Source organism: Corythoichthys intestinalis, chromosome 3 (assembly GCF_030265065.1).
Source record: "Corythoichthys intestinalis isolate RoL2023-P3 chromosome 3, ASM3026506v1, whole genome shotgun sequence".
Taxonomy (NCBI): domain Eukaryota; kingdom Metazoa; phylum Chordata; class Actinopteri; order Syngnathiformes; family Syngnathidae; genus Corythoichthys; species Corythoichthys intestinalis.
In genome coordinates, this window is record NC_080397.1 from 22,597,991 (window position 1) to 22,618,697 (window position 20,707).

Consider the following 20,707-nt stretch of genomic DNA (forward strand, 5'->3'; position numbering starts at 1 on the left):
TTAGTCACCAGATATGATACCTTCTGTCTAGTCAGCCTTTCTTTGTCTTGGGCCATGTGGCCCCCATGTAGTCTATGTATTATATTCTATGTTCTATGCTGCTTTCCTGCTTCTCCCCTCCTTTTGTTTCCCCTGAATAAATAGAGTTGCCATAGGGCAACCTGTGCATGTATCAGCTGACTGCCACAAAACCACCATAGAATCTACAGTGACTACCTTCTTTTTAGCCAAGTTAGGTATACATGAACCTAATTTCAAATTTAACAGTATTTATTAGGCATAATGTAGGCTGTAGACTACAAAGTACATGTATGTTCACACAATTTTTGCCAATGTTAGTATACATACTAACAGTTGCCTGTTAGCTTGTCCTTTTTGAGGGTAATGTAGTTTGATTCTCCGATGCAAAGTGCAAATCTGGCAGCCCAAAGGATGTGCTCTTCAATGGTTGCAGTACTATTTATGGCCACAATTTTACATACAAACGGTAAAGAGTGAGTATGAACCCACAATACACATTTCTACCTCACATTCACTAAATTCACTCGGGATTGCGAGGGACAGGTGTGTTTCTCTAGGAGTGGGAAAAATTGGGAGTCAAAATCCACTCTTGTAACAGCCGCTACCAGAAAATTGTGGGAGAACAATAGAAATCTGACAGGAAATCTGAGGTGACAAATAAGTCTAAAAATTTTAAGTCAAGGCAGAGTCCAAAACAATTAGCCTTTCAGGGAGCTTTCTCATCTACACTTCACTGATCTTAATCAGTTTTCTTTCTGGTTATGCTCTTCCATAAGCAGCAAAAATGAAAAAGAACAGAAATGTTTTACAATAATCAACAAAAGGTCTCATGAGTTTTGCTAAATGCATACATGCTATTCCAAAAACATGCTGAGTAAATCAATGTTTGTGTCTAATCACTACATGTAGTTACGCCATTCAAGGTTAATGGCAAATTACATGCTATTCCAAAAACATGCTGAGTAAATCAATTTTTGTGTCTATTCACTACCTGTATTTACGCCATTCAAGGTCAATGGCAATTTGCTCTTGGCTAGCGTTCAAAATTCCTTCTTACCACAACAGAGCTCTGGCTCGCTCGTTGGTACACTCTTTCAGGTGGTCTTTGTACCAAGTAAAATTAACTTGATTAAAGCAGACCTCTTTGCGTTAGTGTAAAAGAACCTAAAGACTCTAACACCAGTACACCACCGTGGTTAATTTTGGATGAACAACTCGTAATTGTTTTCTCAGAGCCCTGTTTGGGATCTTTCCTTAAATTCAGTAATGCTGCAGGATCACATTTTCATTCAGGCTGTGAGCAGAAAAAATAGCCACCAGTAATTCCAAGCAGCTATTTCCATAATTAGAACGACATGGCGCCGTGGTTTTACAAATTTAAACGTTTATCTCAACAAAGAAACTTTGTAGCCACAGCTATCCAAGGGAAATGTACACTATATCCTGTCCATCACCTTTTCAAACACTTTTATTCTGCCTACTATTGAGTACAAGTAAATCTATCTACCCATCAGTTGCTATGTGGGTAGTCAGCCTGTGGGGGTTAATTAAATAAACTTAATAAAACTAACAAAAATAACCTAAATAAATAAAACTGTTGAGAAGAATGTCATGACGTTCAAGCATTTTAAGGTAAAACATATTGTACTTTACTGTGGTACATTACTGTGTTTTTTTAACAACAGTTGTACCTCCTTGATACATTAACATGGGGTTTAAGAGTTAGCATAGAACTACAGTACATACCAGCTTCCTCCCATGCAGTAGTGAAGGTTCTTTTCTACAAACAGAATGGGTGAGTGTATGTCTTTATATTTGTTCATGTTTAAATGTGGGTTCGTGTGTGTCTGTCTGTAAATTGCAGGATTAGAGGGCATGCTCAATAGCCCAACGCATCACAGAAAGGTACAAGAAACAGAAGGAGGGGGGCTTCTTTGTATTCAGCAAAAAACATGCTCCAACGTGACAAATTATCTTTTAACCAAATCTCTCTCCATGTCCCCAGTGACGCCATTTAAGGCAGCTACTTATGATGTTATGCGTCAAGCTTGTGGGTGACTTTTTTTTTTTTTTTTTTTAATAATTAAAATTGAACGTACACAAGTCAATGTGTGCAGAGGCAAAAGTTTGCCATCATGAAATATTGCGTCACTTCAAATCCTAAAGGAGTCCTGTCGTAGCTACTAATTCCCTTCCTGTACTCTACGGCGCATGCGCAGTGCGTGCCCCCTTTACGCCCCTGCAGCTGGCCCCCCCAGAAGGCTCTTTCTATCTACATGGCCAGCCCAGCGATGACTCAGCAATGAGTGCCTCAACATGTGCGCACATATGAATACACTTCCTCTCGCTGTATCCCTCTTGGGGGCTGAGACGCCACTGTTCCCATGGTCATCCTCGCCCGGTTCCTTCTGTAATGAGCATCTGCAGATGTGCTCACGTTCATGCACCTAGGAGCGCTAAATTCTAGTTGTGCAGTAAACAACAGCAATTTTCTAACACCTCGACTCTTTCTCTGGATTTCTTACCATGACTATGAGGCAGTGTTTTAATCTTCCGCTAAGCTATTCAGCTATTCTTATCTTCATTACAAAGCCTATCCCAACTACTACATGTACACAAACAAAACAAACACACTCACACCTATGGACAATGCAGTCTTCAATTAAAAATTAGGAATAAAATTAGGGCTGTCAAAATTAACGCGTCAACGGGCGGTAATTAATTTTTTTAAATTGATCACATTAAAATATTTAACGCAATTAACGCATGCACGGAACGACCCATTCAAGCATTGCCGCGAACAGACTACAATGGCGCCGTTTCAAGTATATTGAGGGCTAAGGGCAGAGACAAGCAAGTGGAGTGGACGCAGGTGTTACCGGCACCCGCCAAGGGGGCCGCTGTTATTTTCAATGCGGCATTGTCAGATTGAGCAGTGAGGAAGGAAAGTGGTCGAGCGAGAGAGGGAGCGAGAGAGTAGAGAAAGTGCGCAGTTAGCGCAGGCCAGAGTGCTGCGTTCCCCACATGCTTTTGTTTTGTTTATAAAAGTATTCACAAAACGCCATCTAACGCCTCTCGGTGTTTATATGTACGCCGCCGTCTTCCTCAGGAGGTAATTGGACGAACCGGGCCATCTGACGACAATGAGCTAACATGACTCACTGGTCCAATGGGGTCCATAGCACTACCAATTTCCTAGCAGGATGAATTGGTAACGCAGACATTTATTGGAGCCGTGCTATTCAATGGGTTAAGCAGTAGCATCTCTTCCACAATTGCTATAACTATTGTGGCAAGCAACATGGGAAAGTATAATTAGAGATGATCATTTACTTATCACCATGTATTGTACTCAAAGCAGGGAAGATATATCCTTTGCAGCAACCACTGTGACTCATGGTTGCTCAAATTCCCATCATGCATTTGGGCAGTTGAGAACATTTAAATCGCTACAGTATCATTTAGTGAAAGCACAACAAAAATAATATTCCTATCTCTCAAAAATAAAATAATGTTCACAAAAAGAAAAGCGCTCAATGCAATGAGATCTGGCATTCCGAATCAAAATAGCTATGCAAAATAATACGCGATTCAAACATTAAGTTTAGCTCAAAAAATACACTAGATGGCAATATTTAGTCACAATATACAAACTATCAAAATTACTATAACTTGCACTCACATTTATCTTTTATGAATGAAAAGTCTTTCTATCCGTGGATCCCTTTCACAGAAAGAATGTTAATGTTGTCTTGGGGATTTATTGTTATAATAAACAAACAGTGCTTATGTACAGTATGTTGAATGTATATATCCGTCTCATCTTACCATTCCAACAATAATTTACAGAAAAATATGGCATATTTTAGAGATGGTTTGAATTGCGATTAATTGCGATTAATTACGATTAATTAATTTTTAAGCTGTAATTAACTCGATTAAAAATTTTAATCGTTTGACAGCCCTAAATAAAATGCATGAATTGAGAAGAAGGTGAAGTACCCAGAAAATACAGAAAAAATAGTGAACATGCTTGCTAATGGACCAATGTTCTGCCACATTCAGTCGAGTTGAAAAAGAAAACAAAACAAAAAACGTGCAATTTTTCTGACCGTATGGTCTAGGAGTGGGAACCTCTGGGTACCTCATGATATGATTTGCGATGCTAGGCTCACGATGATGATTATCTCACGATATGGCGATATAAAGATTATTGGTATATGGGTCAGGAAATCAATCTACAAGTAATAGACAGAAAAATCTCTTTACATCTTTCTGCTGTGAATTGAATTAAAGTTTATGAATTGTACACATCCAGTTCATTTGAAGCGAACGGATTGGACATCTATGGTGGTCAATGGAAACCAATGAGTTCAATTTTGAGGCATTTCAGGTCATTTGCTGTTAATTTTCAGTCACTTACAATTGATTTTAAGGCACTTCTGGGTCACTTCTAGGGGTGTAACGGTACACAAAAATCTCGGTTCAGTACGTACCTCGGTTTTGAGGTCACGGTTCGGTTCGTTTTCGGTACAGTAAGAAAACAAAACGCAATATATGAATGTGCTAGTTGTTTATTACACACTTTTGGACTTTCAACAATAGGAACATTAGCCTATACAAAGCTAGAATTCTGCTCAAAAAGTAGCGAGTATTTAAAGATAATAATCCAACAACAATATGCCTTTCAGACCCCGCGTATTGATTAGCTTTCTTTCTGAAAGAAAGAAGAAAAAAGAAGTCCTGTGCTAAAGAGAAAAGCAGTCCCAATGACAATGATTTGAACGTGTTTTACAAATGAAATGCCTCAATGAATCATTTTTCCCCCTTATGAACGGTTTTCAAAAGCTTTGTTGGTGGATTTTTTCAAGTTAAAGCGCCACACAGAAATTAATAAATTTAATTGTGTAAGCAGGATCTGTGTATTATTCTTATTATTTAATTACAGGTGTTTTAGGTCATTTCAATTTATTTTATTTAAATGGGCTATTATTTATTTTATTATGTGTTTATATTTACCAAATGTGTTGTAGTATTCATTTATATTGTATATTTTATGTAGTATAACTTTAGTTCCTATGTGAATATTAGTTCCTACTTGTTTTGTTGTGGTAGGAGGGTTTTGTATTGAACATGGGGCCGTGTTGGTTATTATTATAGCAGAGAGGATAACAGTAAATCAACAAAGACAAGGACTCAAAAAGTGGGTTACAATTGCATATTAGTTTGAAAATCGACCGGATCCACCGTATTTTTACACGAGTGACTTCCGGTCTGCCCGATCCTAGCTACGGTAATAGTATTGACGCAGGAGGGCAGCGTTTCACGTCAAATAATAAACTCTGCCGTTCTTTTCGCGTGCGTCGCGTTGAGCCGCTTCTGGGACGCATCCAACACGCGGCCGCACTGCAACTGGTGTGCATTGGCTGATTGACTTTAACTCACTGCGTTCTCGCGGCAGCAACGTTGTCGCGCCGTTGACGTTTCTGGGTTATATACACGTCCATGTTGGTCCTCATTATAGTAGAGAAGATGGAGTAAATATAATCTACACAAAGAAACTGTAACCCGATCGACTCACAGCCTCGAAAAGTAAGAGTTACATTACTTCAGAAACTCGTTCGGTACGCCTCCGTTCTGAACCGAGCACTCCGTACCAAAACGGTTCAATACAAATACATTTACCGTTACACCCTTAGTCACTTCCTAATTATTTTAAGGCATTTATTGGTCACTTCCTGTTCTGTAACCTAAAATCAACCTCAGATTAATAGGCAGTGACTCAAATTGAACAGGAAGTGACTAGGAGTGCAACGGTTTGCGGTTCAAAGCTGAACCGTACGGTTCGCCCTGTACGGTTCAATACGCCTTTATGAACCGCGCCTTTTCTGTTTTGCAATTAATCTATTCCGAACGTTTGAGGAATGAATTGGTCGAGCTCTGTATGCGACGTGAAGCACAGCTGTGGAGAAATTCCCGCCCCGCTGCAAGTAAATGTCCGATCGCTGTCAAGCACCTGTGTAATAGAAGCCGAGTAACGCCCTCTCTCGCTTATGAGCGAAGTGAAAGTGAAAGAAGAAAGAAAACAAAAAGCTATGGCGAGCGGAGGAGTGGAGAGAACGAATTTTGAGGAAGCACTGGCTTCTTTCAAATTTGCGGTGTGGCAACATTTCGGTTTTCCCTTGGACTACAATGCGGTGGGAGAGAAAATATTGAAGGAAAAAAAAAATAAATTTTTGCAAGCATTGCTCAGTGCTTGTTCCCTATGCTAATGGCTACACTTATAACATGACTCCGGCACCTCAGCCGGCATCAACCACTAGGGATGGGAATTGATAGGATTTTTACGATTCCGATTCCATTATCGATATTGCTTAACGATTCGATTCTTTATCGATTCTCTTATCGATTCTAATTTGGGGAAAAAGAAGAACAAACGTTTTGATTGACATCGAGTTTGTTTAATCAGAAGCCACAACCTTACAAACTCACATCGAGATCAAAACAGGCCCAAAGCCTCAATGTTAACTGTGGCAATAAGTGGCAAATACACAAGAATGTGTAACATTTTACTGAAACATTTATCTAATAGAAATAAAATATATTGGTATATATTGGCAGATAGGTTTTTGTTCTGCCTTTGGCAATATGTGTTAAAGGAGGGGTCCCCAAACTTTTTCCTGTGAGGACCACATAACTTTTCCCTTCTCTGATGAGGGGCCGGGGTCAGTTTGTAACAGAAAAAGTGTGACGATTGCAGAAGTGCATAAATGTAAAAAATTATTGTTTTTCAGAAAGCCACAATCAAATAACCCTTTCTGGATTCTTTATAATAATAATAATAATAATTAATAATAAAAACACTACTAATTCAATAGATAATAACCAAATAACCCTCTCTGAATTCTTCAAGGAAAAGGCCAGAAAATAAATAACACGATTGAGAAAAAAAAAAAAAATTCAAAATGGCCGGACCAAATGTGGAGGCGGGCCGTATTTGGGCCGCGGGCTGCAGTTTGGGGACTGCTGGGTTAACGTGTATTATTTTACCATTACATTGAATTGCATGCCTTTTAGTTTTTGTGGCGCTTACACGCTCAAGTGGGGGCGCCCTTGCGATTCCTCACGCGAAAAAGAACGCGCTCACGTGAAGAAGAGCGCGCTTACACCCAAAGAAGAAATGCCGCATCCAAGTGAGTGAGCGAGTTAGTGAGAGAGGGAAACACTTCTACAAGCCTACGTTCTTTGTTAATGTTAATATCTACAGAGGCAACGCCTGTATGTATCATCTTTTGTTTTGTTGTTGTTGTGTTCCACTCGCGATCGGACACTTAAATCCAGTTGTGTAGTGGTTTGAACGATGTGCTAATGCTACAGAACGAATGCTAACCGTTTGTTATTATTGTTATTAGCAGCTAATCATCGCTGATTTACGTTGATGCAAACCTGTTTGTTATTGGGGACGAAATTGATTTGTTTCATTTCTATTCTTAGTTTCACTCTTCAAGTGATGGTTGAATAAAGTCAGCAAATTATACCAACGTCTTCTGCATCGTCATTTGGGAGTTTAGCTAGCTGTATAGCCAGGACTGAGCCTTAGCCTCTCTGTGAGGACAGCGCAGTCGTATTCCCTCCCGATGCAGTTATCTCCACCTTGCAATGACTGCAAGTCGCTTTGTTGTAATTTTTCCTTGTGAAGTGAAGACACACTTTCGAGCGTTTGAACCTACGTGCTGTCATTGTTATGTTTATGGCTGCAATGCTCATGCTTACCCGTCGTAACCTTTCATTTTCACACTCTTTCCTGGTGAAGTGTAGTCAAACTTTGGAGCGAGTGGTTCTTGGCGCCATCCTAGTTTGATGCGTCTGGACAACAACACGTCACGACGCAATACGCGTCTTTAGGAATCGTTAAAGGGATCGTTAAGGCTTTTTCATTGTGATGTCGAGGCCTCGAAACACTCGGAACCGGTTCCGAATTGGAATCGGATTTCGATTCCCATGCCTAGCCACAGATATCACTTTCTCAGAGCAGGACAACCCCGGAGATGACACCAATGAAAACACACGGCAGGCTTCGTTAATTTATTTGCAACGCTTGACCCGCGTTACATTGTTCCCTTGCGGACATATTTCTCCAACAACGTATTCCCCGACATTTATGAAATGGCAAGCAAAGCCATCGAAGATGACTTCGCTAAAGCACAGTTTCGCCGTGACCACTGATAGTTGGACGTCCCGTCCACTATAATTAGGGTTGCCACCTTTCAGATATAAGAAATACGGGACGCCCCCCTCGCGCCCAAAGCTGTACAGGCAGGAAAAAAAAGGGACATCCCCAAAACTCCTAAAATGCATACAAATTTATCTATTCATTTATATTCGGTATTAGTTCAATACGGAACGCAAAATTTAATTCCCAATTACGGATCGTTCGTTATTTCAAGGGACAGGTGGCAACCCTAACTATACAGTAATTAATACCTGTCAAGGTGTACGGTCTCAGCGTAATTTGTACAAGTGAGCACTGATTTTTAAATGTGTACGCCGTACGTTACGTTCAAATTCTGTATGTTTTTCGTGCATTAAGTTTTTTTTCCTCCGTTCGTTAATACGTTGGTTGAATGACGCGAGAAAAGTCAGAGGCACGGAGAGGGAAGAGTGTTTGTTGTGACGCTGTAGCAAACGCGATGCTAGGCTAGGTGGCTCCAATATTTCTTGACTGTACCCGACCGTCTACAACCTACGCCTAGATATCTCATGCATATGGAACTACATGCGAAATGACAGACTCGGTAGTGTTAGTAAACAGCCGCCATTTTAGAGCAGTAAACGTCTCAGAAAGGCTCTGTTGTAGTGAACCTTCCTAGTGAACCTAAGTAACTTTTTATCTAAAATACTCCTAAATCGGCAAAATCTTGACTTGAGTCTATCTTTAAATGATGAAACAGTTTTAAAATTTTCACATGTCAAAAGTAGACAGAAGGGAACTAATGCAAAAACGGGAACAATTTTATCAACTTTAACGGTTGATTCAGAACATTAAATGACTTCCAAACATAGCAAAGCTTACTATATTTTTTTTTTTTAATGAAAAAAAAACATGAAAGGTAACACCAGTTACTCTGCCAAGTACCTTTTTTACTACTGTGTTTGTATGTCAGTAGCCAGTCACTAAACTAGCCAAAGAACTAAGAGGCATTTTAACAGTTGAAAATTTTTACGTGTTTTAAGTGTTTATTTCATTTTCTTAAAAGCAAAATAAAGGCAGTTTAAAAAAAAAAAAAATGCAAAAAGCAAACTGAAACCGAACCGAAACCGTGATCCCAACACCGAGGTTCAAACCGAACCGTGGGCTAACTGAACCGTTGCACCCCTAGAAGTGACCCAGAAATGCCTTATTATCAACTGAAAATAAGCTATAAATGTCCTGAAGATCGGAAAGACTGGCTGCGAATGCTCAGATTTCGAATGAATCTTCGTTTATTCGCCCCTCCCACTCTAAATGAATTGGACGCCTAGCGCAGTCAATGGCAATCAATAAGCTAAGATAGACATTTTTTTGATTTGGTAGGTTTGGTTCCCTTTATTTTAAACAGTGACACCTTTTTAAAACGATATATCGATTCTTGGCAGGACCGTATCGATAATCTTTTGAGATACAAAGTATCACGATAAATCACCATTTCAATATTTTGTCATACCCCTAGTACGGTCTGTAAGTCAATTGTCAACAGCATTACTCAAACTGTGGGTCAAGTCTCACAAAAAGTCAAAATGTGAATATTTTATCATAAACATTGGCCTAGAGCATTTGGTCTGATTTGTTTTTTTAATGTCAATGAATGCTCAGAGAAACAGGAAAAATGGGAAAAAACGGTCCAGAAAAATAAAGTGAAGTAGAAACTACTGAAGCACTCATCTGCCTCCCTCAAGTGGCACAGTGTTTCCCAGCAAAATAACAAAAAAGGCCCTTGTGATGGGTATTCTAAAAAAAAATTTTTTTTTAAATTTTAAACATTTTTTTTTTAACTGGTGAGGAACGAATCTACAGAATCATGGCTCATCAAGACTCAGTCACAGTCTTCAAGGAGCTTCTCTGTTTCAAACACTTCATAATACAGATGGAGACCACAAGACTCAATGTGAACCCAACCCAACATCAAAATGATGCTTCATACTCTCTTAACTGATTGTAATGGAGCAGAATGAAAGCAGGAGGCATGAAAAACACACACCAATTGATCTTGTCCACAGGACTAACCTCGTGACTCGCTGGTGTGATTTTAACACAACCTTGAATAGACCTTTGGAAATCTCAAGAGAAGCGTGAGATGAATTAATGGTGTCACTTCAACTCAATGCCAGGTCTCACCACGCACACTACTTTAATACTAGACCCTAAATAATGTCCTGCTTGCCGCTCATGGCGAGCAATGATAGTACATATTACTCAATTAGGTTACTTACAGAAGGTTCTAACATCCATGACGTATCTCATGAAAAACCATTTGATTTCAACTAAACAATTAATCAAACTCAATCACAACTTAATAGTCGCTAAAATATTCAATGAGGAACTTCCAGTTTCCTCCAACTACCATTGGAGAGCAATTTAGAAAATTAGATTACAGAAATGCTAAAACTCTCAAATTCTGATTGTAATGAGCTACATCCTCTCCGTATGTAGGTCTGACTTAATGAACATAATGGGCCTACTCCCATTAGGATTTTACACAGTGAATATTACATAATGAAAGCAACACCTCGAAGAGCAGCTATCTAAAAAACATACTCTTTGTAAATGTCACCTTGCGACCTTTCATTAATTTGCTCCATTTCCACACAGTAAACATTACAGGTAGTGCAACATGTAGACAACACTTGTGCTGCAGAGCGCATGATCAGTTTTTGTCAAGAGACCATTCTCAAGAACACTTCAGAATAAAGGAGTTCCAAAAAATCGATTATTAGATGCAACGCGATTCGACACATGACGATTCGATTACGATTCATAAAGGTTCAAAAACGAGGATTTTCCCTAATAAGTTTATGACAGCCGCTCGTAGCGGAACGAAATTCAAGACACGTCTGCCGGCCGGACACCTTTAACGGACGCACAGACAACATTATGATGGATGCTGCCAGTTACTGAGCGAGAGATTTACTCCTTTTCAAAAGACTGGAAAATAAATTTGTGTATGAGACAGGCAGGTACCAGGCGGTCGCGCTTCTGTGCGCAAGTTATTTTTTAGAGCGAGAGGGGAAGAGCGATAGTTCGTTGCTCCTTGTCTTTCACTTGTCCAGCAGTAGGTTCAAGTCGTGTTAATTGGAAAAAGTCCCAAGTGTTTTGCTAAGTCCCGTGTCCGTCTATCAGAGGTGAGTACAAAAACCCTCTTGTACTGTTTAGCCTTAGCTCGAGCGCTATGCTAATTGGCAACTTCGCTAACATATATTTCCATTTCAAGTTGTGCGTTGTTTAGTGGTGTACATAAGTTACACCAGATGCAGAACGTTTAAAACCACGATTAAGTACAGGGGTACAAACATGCGATATAGTACAGGAATCTGTGAAAACAAAGTATACTGGTTAAAAGAAGTCTTATTTCTAAAGACACTTTGTTTCCAGAAAATGTGGAATTCATTCCACCAGTGTAAATTTTATTATATTGTTGAGAGAAATAAGTACTGCCTTTGAAACAGCTTGTTTTTGCACTTTCTTGTACAAAAAGCAGTTTAAGAGCAGCTTTTTATGTATGGGCATGTTAACATTGTTCCTGTTGAATCACTGGAATATTTTAAATAAATAATGCCATAAATTTGTTTGTTTACTTTATTAATTAGTAATGTACGATGCATCGACAATCGTGATAACCGTGATTACGGCCAATACCGTGATCATCGTTCAATAATCGAATCGTAGCACCCTGAATCGTAATCAAATCGAATCGTGGGGTGCCTAAGATGGCACACCCCTACTTCAGAATGTATTCTGACTCTGAATCACGCTTAGGCAGATAAAAGAAACAATATGTGGAGTGTGAGTGCAGTGATTAATCGATGCATTTTGAAGTAAACAGGAGGATCACTACTTGAAGCCTCATTAGGATGATCGATAAATTTTTAAAAAATAATTTATCAATTAACATAACCATGCTTTTGGGAGTGAAAGCCTGGTAGGTGCTCAAAGAAACCAGATGAGTTGGCTCAGGCATTGGATTAGGATGCCCCTGGACACCTTCCTCGTGAGGTGTGTTTTCTGTGGATAAGCCATGAACTGTGGCATGAAACTCCAGAGCTGAAAATATTGCTAACAATGTCATGATCCAATAATTGGTTCATGAATAGATCATTGTGTTGTTGGCAATACACAGCCCTATACTATTGACTGTCAATCTTCACAAAATGGACCTGAAATCAGAAAAATCATGGGTCTGAAATGTAGAGCGATTTCTACCTAAATAAAACATTCAATCATCTAAAGTTGATGCAGCGTGCCGTCTGTCTCCTGTAGGCTCCCAAGACACATCAGAGCCTGAAGTCTTGGGAAAAAATGTGTTGTGCGGGTCAGGGACTGGTGCTGCTCCTCGAGCCGGCCGTGATGATGTGCTAGTCTTTACATAATTCACTCAAGAAACTATGGGCCGGCTCATTGAAAGGGTACGTCAAAATATGTCTTCTCATGAAATAAGTGCATGGTGAAAAAAAAGGTCGGGGACCATTATAAGGTATACAATAATATTTGCTCAAGGTACTTCAAATTTTAGGCCTCTTAAAAGGTCATTTATAGAAGAAAGATACAGACTTTAGGCTACTTGTGTCTTTTTGACCTTTTGAGCTTTAAAATGGCACTTCAACTTGATGAAGATTTTGGGGCAGATAATGTTTTTACTACTATTTTCTATTGTACTGTATAAAAAATATTGCTATGCAATTAAACAAGATTAATTAATTACAAAGCTTCAAAATAATTACATTAATTTCTTGATCAAATACCACCATTGATTCATACACATCTTACTGGCCTGTGGGTATATATATATATATATATATATATATATATATATATAAACATTTAAAAATAAAAAATCAACAAAAAATATTACAATAATATTAAGAGTAACAGAGCTCAGGTCTTGGAATAGTATCCTGATTCAGGTATCGAGATTTCGATATGCTATTTTGATAAAGGACAAATATTGGCCACAAGCTTTCACTTCAATGCTCACGATAAGGACATGCAGAAAAGATACGTGTACATATTCTGAGTCTGAAACACACTGACAGGAGGGGAAATTTGGTAACTAATATATGAGATCAAAGCATGCAGATTAACGGTGCAGCACATTTACTGTCAAATTCAAGCTTTATCTCACAGAAGAATCACTGTCACACTGCATATTTTACGGATTATGTTTCGCTGCTCAGTTCCAATACTTTAAATTCAAACCATCACCATACTACACTGTAAAGCCCAAAACATTAAACAATTGACAAAAAATTTGAATTTGGAGCCTCAACTGATCGCTCAGAACAAAAAATAAATAAATAAAAATAAATATAATTTTCTCATGAATTTATCGTTTTTGATACATTTGGTCACGATTCTCAGAAGCTCTTTTTCCATGTTAGATTGTCTGTGCAATGCTTGTTGTATCTCATCATATACATCAGGTTATTCAGGGGAAGAAACATCACATTTCTCATATGAAGGACTTAAAAACTCATGTATCAAATGTGATGTTTGGCGCTTGTATTAATTTGCCAACAGCATTTTTAACACTTTCATTCTTCTTGTATGTGATCATCATATTAATTAATTAATTAATTAATTAATTATTGGGAGCTTCTCCCTATCGCGTGGAGCACATCAGATATAAATACAAAAAACACAAATACTAGAAAAGAGAGCCATATGGCAAGTATAAAAATATATAAATAAAAATGGAAGAACATACAGGTCAAATATGAATATGACAATAGTATGAATAAATATGATTTATAAAGCCAACAGTTGTATTGTACAGGTATTGTATTGCTCATGCATAGACTTCACTATTAGTTGACGGGACACGGGGCTCGGGGCTGATCCATAAGGGAGCTTTTTTTTTTTTTTAAATCAAAATTCAAATATTTTCAAAACCAAAGCCACTCGCGACCTAAAACCGGGCACCTCCCTTACACATTCCGATAGATATGAACGTAAAACAGTGTAGATTCTTGGTTAAAAGCAAAAAATGGGCAGCTATCGTTCATTTTATGTAAGTATTTCAAGCCAAAGTTACAGTATTGTGTAATCCAACATGGCGGCCGTCACAAAACGAAGCGCTTTTTAAGTTGAAAATTCTTGTAAATAAATGCTTAAATCGCCCAATGTCTATAGATATGAATGTAAAACAGTCTAGATTCTTGGTTAAAAGCAAAAAACAGGCAGTTATCATTAGAGGTGGGAATCTTGGGGCACCTAACGATTCGATTACGATTACGATTCAGAGGCTACGATTTGATTATAAATCGATTATTGATGCACCCCACGCCCGACCCCCCCCCCCCCCCCCCCCCACACACACACACACACACACACACTCTTTTAATGTTTCGTACATTAGTTCTAAAATTGTTCAAAAATCCTCTCAGGCTAAACCAAACTACTATTTCAGTATCAAGTTAACAGTTAAAAACAGTAAATAAAATACTCAAGTCCCCATTCTGTATCAGCAGCTTTAAACTACATTCAATTAATTTAATGTTGTGAATCAACCGTTAAAGTTGTTAAAATTGTTCCCGTTATTCCATAATTTCCCTTCTGTCTACTTTCGACAAGTGAAAGTTTTAAAACTGTTTCATCATTTAAAGATAGATTGGTTTCACTTGGAAGGTTCGCTACAACAGCCTTCTAGGACAGTCTACTGCTTTACGATGGCGGCTGTTTACTTACGCTGGCAAGTTCATCATTTCGCATGTAGTTCTCTATACATGCTCTAAGGCCGCCGTCGTCTGTCATTTTGCATCTAGTTCTACATATATGTGATATCCTACCGTAGCATTACGTGGCCATATGTTTGTAGCAACTAGCAATTGGGCGTTGTTTGTAGCGGCTGTCGGCCGAAGTCAGGTATATTGTTTTTTTATCTTGTGGCATGAGTTGAACATGATATATACTCTTGGTCCGTTCCTCATTGCGTCCCAAAGACCGCGCTGACTGTGTTTTAGTTTAACTTTACCTGGTGTAATTCAATAATCGGAATTTGGATGTTTGTGAATCGTTCTCGAATCTTCCACAGCTGAATCGCGAATATTCTAAGAATCGAAAATTTCATTTTACGTAAATACAGTGTATAACAAAAGTGTGTACACCCCTCGCATTTCTGCAGATATTTAAGTATACCATTTCATGGGACAACACTGACAAAATAACATTATCTGGCTTTACCAAAATTGGCAAAGACCAGATAATGACACAATGAAAAGTAGTCTGTGTGCAGCTTATATATTAAAGTTAATTTTCATTTACATCAAATTGGTGTGCATAGCTGTCATCCCAGGAGGAAGCCTCTTCTGAAGACGGTACACAAGAAAGACCGCCCGTCTCATCAGACCATAGGACATGGTTCCAGTAATCCATGTACTTTGTTGACATATTTTCAGCAAACTGTTTGCGGGCGGGCTTGTGTACCGTCTTCAGAAGAGGCTTCCTCCTGGGGTGACAGCCGTGCACACCAATTTGATGTAGAGTGCGGCGTATGGCCTGAACACTAACAGGCTGACCCACCACCTCTTCAATCTCTGCAGCAATGCTGACAGCACTCCTGTAACGAGTCACATGACATTTTGGAGGGAAAATGACAAGCAGTACTCAATTTGGACATTTAGGGATGTACGTAGTTTCTATGGGGTGTACTCACTTTTGTTGCCAGGAGTTTAGATATTAATGGCTATATTTTGAGTTATTTTGAGGGGAAAATAAATTAACTCTATTATATAAGCTGCACATAGACTACTTTTCATTGTGTCAAAGTTTCATTTTGTCAGTGTTGTCCTATGAAAAGATATAAATATCTGCAGAAATGCGAGGGGTGCACTCACTTTTGTTATACACTTACTTCACGCCAAAGGTACACTAATTTTAGCCATTGATTTTTTTCCCCACAATGTTTCAAAGTGCGTGCATTGTGCTATATAATATTGTAATTACCTTGAGTCCTCGACCAAATCACACTCCTGTCTGCTTGTATGCAGTAAAATCTTTGTCCTGTTTCCACCTAAATGTGGCGTTAGAACGCAGCGTGTGTTTATCACAGTGAAAGCCAACTCAACGTTCTGCCTGTGTCTGCCCCCTACCGGAAGGCGTGGCGCAATGTCTGTGGGAGCTGTTTTGTCAACTGATGGTGGTGGCTCATGGTATGTCTAAATTGTTTTATAGACTTTTGTCCTTTAGAGCAATGGTTTTAGTGAAGAAATGGTTCTGGATATCCACACTTTTTGGATGCTGTAAAATCTATAGTCTTCAGAAGTACCCACCGAAAAATACCATACTTTTGTAATAAAAATTTGATTCATTATTCTGATCATACATGAAGGGATTCTTCTAAACAACTACCTTAACAATTACCTTTTTCTCCATCTTGTAGCTTGCGATCTAATAGGACTGAATGCCATGAATTGATTACACACATAAAAAGTGATTTTCCCAAAAATGGGACAAGGACCAAAGGGGAAAAAAACATGGCAAGATGTGCATTACAGGGTCTGCGATGAAAAACAGATTTTATAACCACCTTTGATTTTTCATTGTGTGAGTCAGAGTGAGGCACGAGGGCTTTAGAAGAAGAAAGGAGGGAGGTGAGGAAATACAGTAAAACAAGAAAAGCATAATGGAGAAAAGTTAGGCAAGAGTCATTGAGGCATTGAAACGAGGGGATAATGAGAGGGCAGGCAGGAAGAGAGAAAATCAAAGTGCAAGAGAGGAGAATGGGCACAGGCTTTGAGAGTTGACATCCAGGTGGTCGAGTCAGACTGAACAGATGATCTTAAATCTGATTAGGCTACAATCACAGCGGCAGGAAGCAGAAAGGTGCCCGGCCCTCGCAAGCAGTGATTGGAATGTATAGGCAATGTAAATACACTTATGATGACCACTAGTGTTGAGTGAGTGATTGCTCTATAGTTGATTGAGGCATTTCACACTCTAGCAAGTAGCAACAGCCTTTTCGCATAGATTGAAGCTATTGTAAGTAACTGTTATGGAAACCCAATCTGCATGTTCGTCAATGTTCCCTTCCTGCTATGTCAAAATGTATTTCAAAGAGGAGTGGAAAATAGCATCGATGACAGAAACACTATGATTCTTTTGCTCAATGGTAAACAGTTCCTGTGATGGAGGACTGATAAATGGCCAATACAATCAACAACTTGTTTTCAGGGAAAATATCCCAAATGCTTCGCAATGATGTCAAGTTTATGTACTACATAATAAAGAACAAAAGATGACTTTATGCAATCATGAAAAGTTAGTCAGAAACTTTTGTTTTTACAAAACATGCAACTTAAAGGGAACCACGGACTTAAAGACTTGTAGGCTGTAATAAGCCACAATTGTTCTCTTTTACTAAAATATGTTATCAGGAACAAATAAAATAATACCATTGATTTAAAAATCCATAAAATTTAGTACGTTTTGACCTATGAAGGGCGCAATGTTTTATGGACACTCGGGGTGATGATGTAGATTGTCACTGTCACTCGACGAATACTATCGGGTTACTGCAATTCCTTCTATGCAGTGACACGTCCAACACATGCGCTCATCGATTAAAAGTGGCGAGTACTTAATATTTGTGTTTTCATTGAGACTTTTATTACATTTTCATTGCCTCACAATACTTTTTGCATGTGTTTCCCTCTCATTCTTTTAAGCACAGTGTTTTGTTGTGGTAGCTTTAAAGCAGATTGGTAATCTGTTAACCACATTAGCGTAGCATATTTAAACCACCCTTATTTCATATTACTACGTTTAAGTATTTTCTTAAGGCATCTTTAGTATGTTGTGTCTGTATGCATCTAAACAAAACAAGCTGAAAGCACACGGTAGTACTTTGTAAGGGTGTAACGGTACATGTAAAAGTATTAAACCGTTTTGGTACGTGGTAGTCGGTTCGGAACGGACGCGTACCAAACGAGCTTCTGACGTAATATAACCCTTACTTTTCAAGTCTGTGAGTCGATCGGGTTACAGTTTCTTTGTGTAAATTATATTTACTCCATCTTCTCTACTATAATGAGGACCAACACGGTACGACAGTCCAGAAACGTCAACGGCGCGACAACGTGGCCACCGCAAGAACGCAGTGAAACGCGGGCGTTAGAGTCAATCAGCCAATGCACACCAGTCGCAGTGCGGCCGCGTGTTAGATGCATCCCAGAAGCGGCTCAACGCAACACACTGGAAAAGAATGGCAGAGTTGATTATTTGACGCGAGACGCAGCCCTCCTGCGTCAACACTACTAGCTAGGATCGGACCGGAAGTCACTCGTGTAATAATACGGTGGATCCGGTCGATTTTCAAACTAATATGCAATCGTAACCTACATTTTGACTCCATCAGATCTCTTGAGTGGTAGATCAGGGCACAGTTGACTTGTCTTTGTTGATTTACAGCTGTCTTCTCCAGTATAATAATAACCAACACGGCCCCGTGTTCAATACAAAGCACTCCTACCACAACAAAACAAGTAGGAACTAATATTTTCATAGGAACTAAAGTTATACAACATAAAATATACAATATAAATGAATACTACATCACATTTGTAAAATATAAACACATAATAAAATAAATAATAGCCAATTTAAATAAAATAAATTGAAATGAGCTAAAACACCTGTAATTAAATAATAAGAATAATACACATATCCTGCTTACACAATTACATTTATTAATTTCTGTGTGGCGCTTTAACTTGAGAAAATCCACCAATAAAGCTTTTGAAAACAGTTCATAAGAAAAAAATATGTTTCATTAAGGCATTTCATTTGTAAAATACAGGTTAAAATCTTAGTCATTGGGATTGCTTTTCTCTTTAGCACAGGACTTCTTCTTTCTTTTAGAAAGAAAGCTGGCCAATACGCGGGGTCTAAAAGGCAAATTGTTGTTGGATTATCTTTAAATACCCGCTACTTTTTAAGCAGAATTCTAGCTTTGTATAGAATAATGTTCCTATTGTTGAAAGCACAAAAGTGCGTAATAAACAACTAGCACATTTATATTTTGCATTTTGTTTTTTTACTGTACCGAAAATGAACCGAACAGTGACCTCAAAACCGAGGTACGTACCGAACCGAGATTTTTGTGTACCGCTACACCCCTAGTACTTTGGATTTCAAATTCGCTTCTTGTAGGACGTTTCGCCCTGCAACAAATTTAAAGACCGCCATTTTTTCCCCCTACTCTCGTCACGTCTCATCCCGTCTTTCCTGTTCATTTTGCTTTTGCTGCTCATTTTGTGAAATATTGACAGTGCTATCATGCTCAATAATGTTCTCTCGGGTTCAAATTGAAAGAGTTGAAAAGATGACATGTTTATGTCGCTAGAGTCATACTCTAGAAGATCGGCAGCGTAACCATGTGACGTCACCACCCTGCGACGTCAACAACAATGGCAACCTACTAGTTACACAAATTTTACAAATTGTATGAAAACGAAAACATCAAGAGGAGTTTCAATTAGAGCTGAAACAAATACTCAAGCAACTCGAGTAACTTGAGTTTAAAAACTGATCCGAGTAATTTTATTCACCGCGAGTAATCGTTTATTTTGATCGCTCTAAGCGTCACGTTTTGCTCGGACTACTTTTAATGTGGGACAACGCGCTGATGTCACGTGCGTGGAGGAAGAAGCAAAAAAAAAAAAAAAAAAAAAAAACTTACTGCTGCCGACAGCCGGTACAAACGACGCTGACGTTGTTAAATACTAGCCCGCACGATGGTACGTTGGTAGCAGGTAGCGTCTGATGAGTCTCATAGAGATCACATGTATGTTGAACTAGATCTTCAATGACAGACTCGGCCGCGTCTGGGCAGCGATAGTAAACAGCCGCCATCTTAAAGCAGTGGAGCGCTAAGCCCTAATAAACAGCGCTAAGCGCTAATAAAGAGCGCTAATAAATAAGATTAACGTTACTGTCATTAGCTCAAGTAACGTTAGCCCTGCGGAGGACTAGGTTTTTTATTAATTATGACCACTTTCGATGCGTGGCTAACGTGTCTTACATACATAGCGTTGTGGAGTGATGAGGGTGTAAAATAAAAACTCAATAATGCTAACTATCAATTTTAGCTCAGTAGTCATTGCTGGATAAAACACCAAGTAGCACTGGTCCCTAATGTACTCCAATACAACCTGTATCATACATTTATTTTGAACACTGCAAAAACTCAAAATCCTATCAGGACTTACAGTTTAGACTAAATTAAAACTTAACTAGAACTTAAAAATGGCTTGACACAAATAGAAATTCAATTGAAACACGTGGGAAAAAAATCTTTAAGTGATGTGTGTTATCAAGCGTAACAGCATTTTTAGGTATATCCAGTACTGTGCAAAAGTTTTAGGCAGGACACCTGCCTAAAACTTTTGCACAGTACTGTATATATATATATTTTTTTAATTATTAAATTTATTAGGA

At 38.7% G+C, this 20,707-nt stretch overlaps 1 protein-coding gene across 1 annotated transcript in view; it reads right to left on the reverse strand.

Moving 5' to 3' along the window:
• sh2b3 (SH2B adaptor protein 3) overlaps positions 1 to 20,707 on the reverse strand; it is a 125,921-nt gene that overhangs the window by 73,128 nt on the left and 32,086 nt on the right. The gene's annotated exons all lie outside the window — the stretch shown is intronic.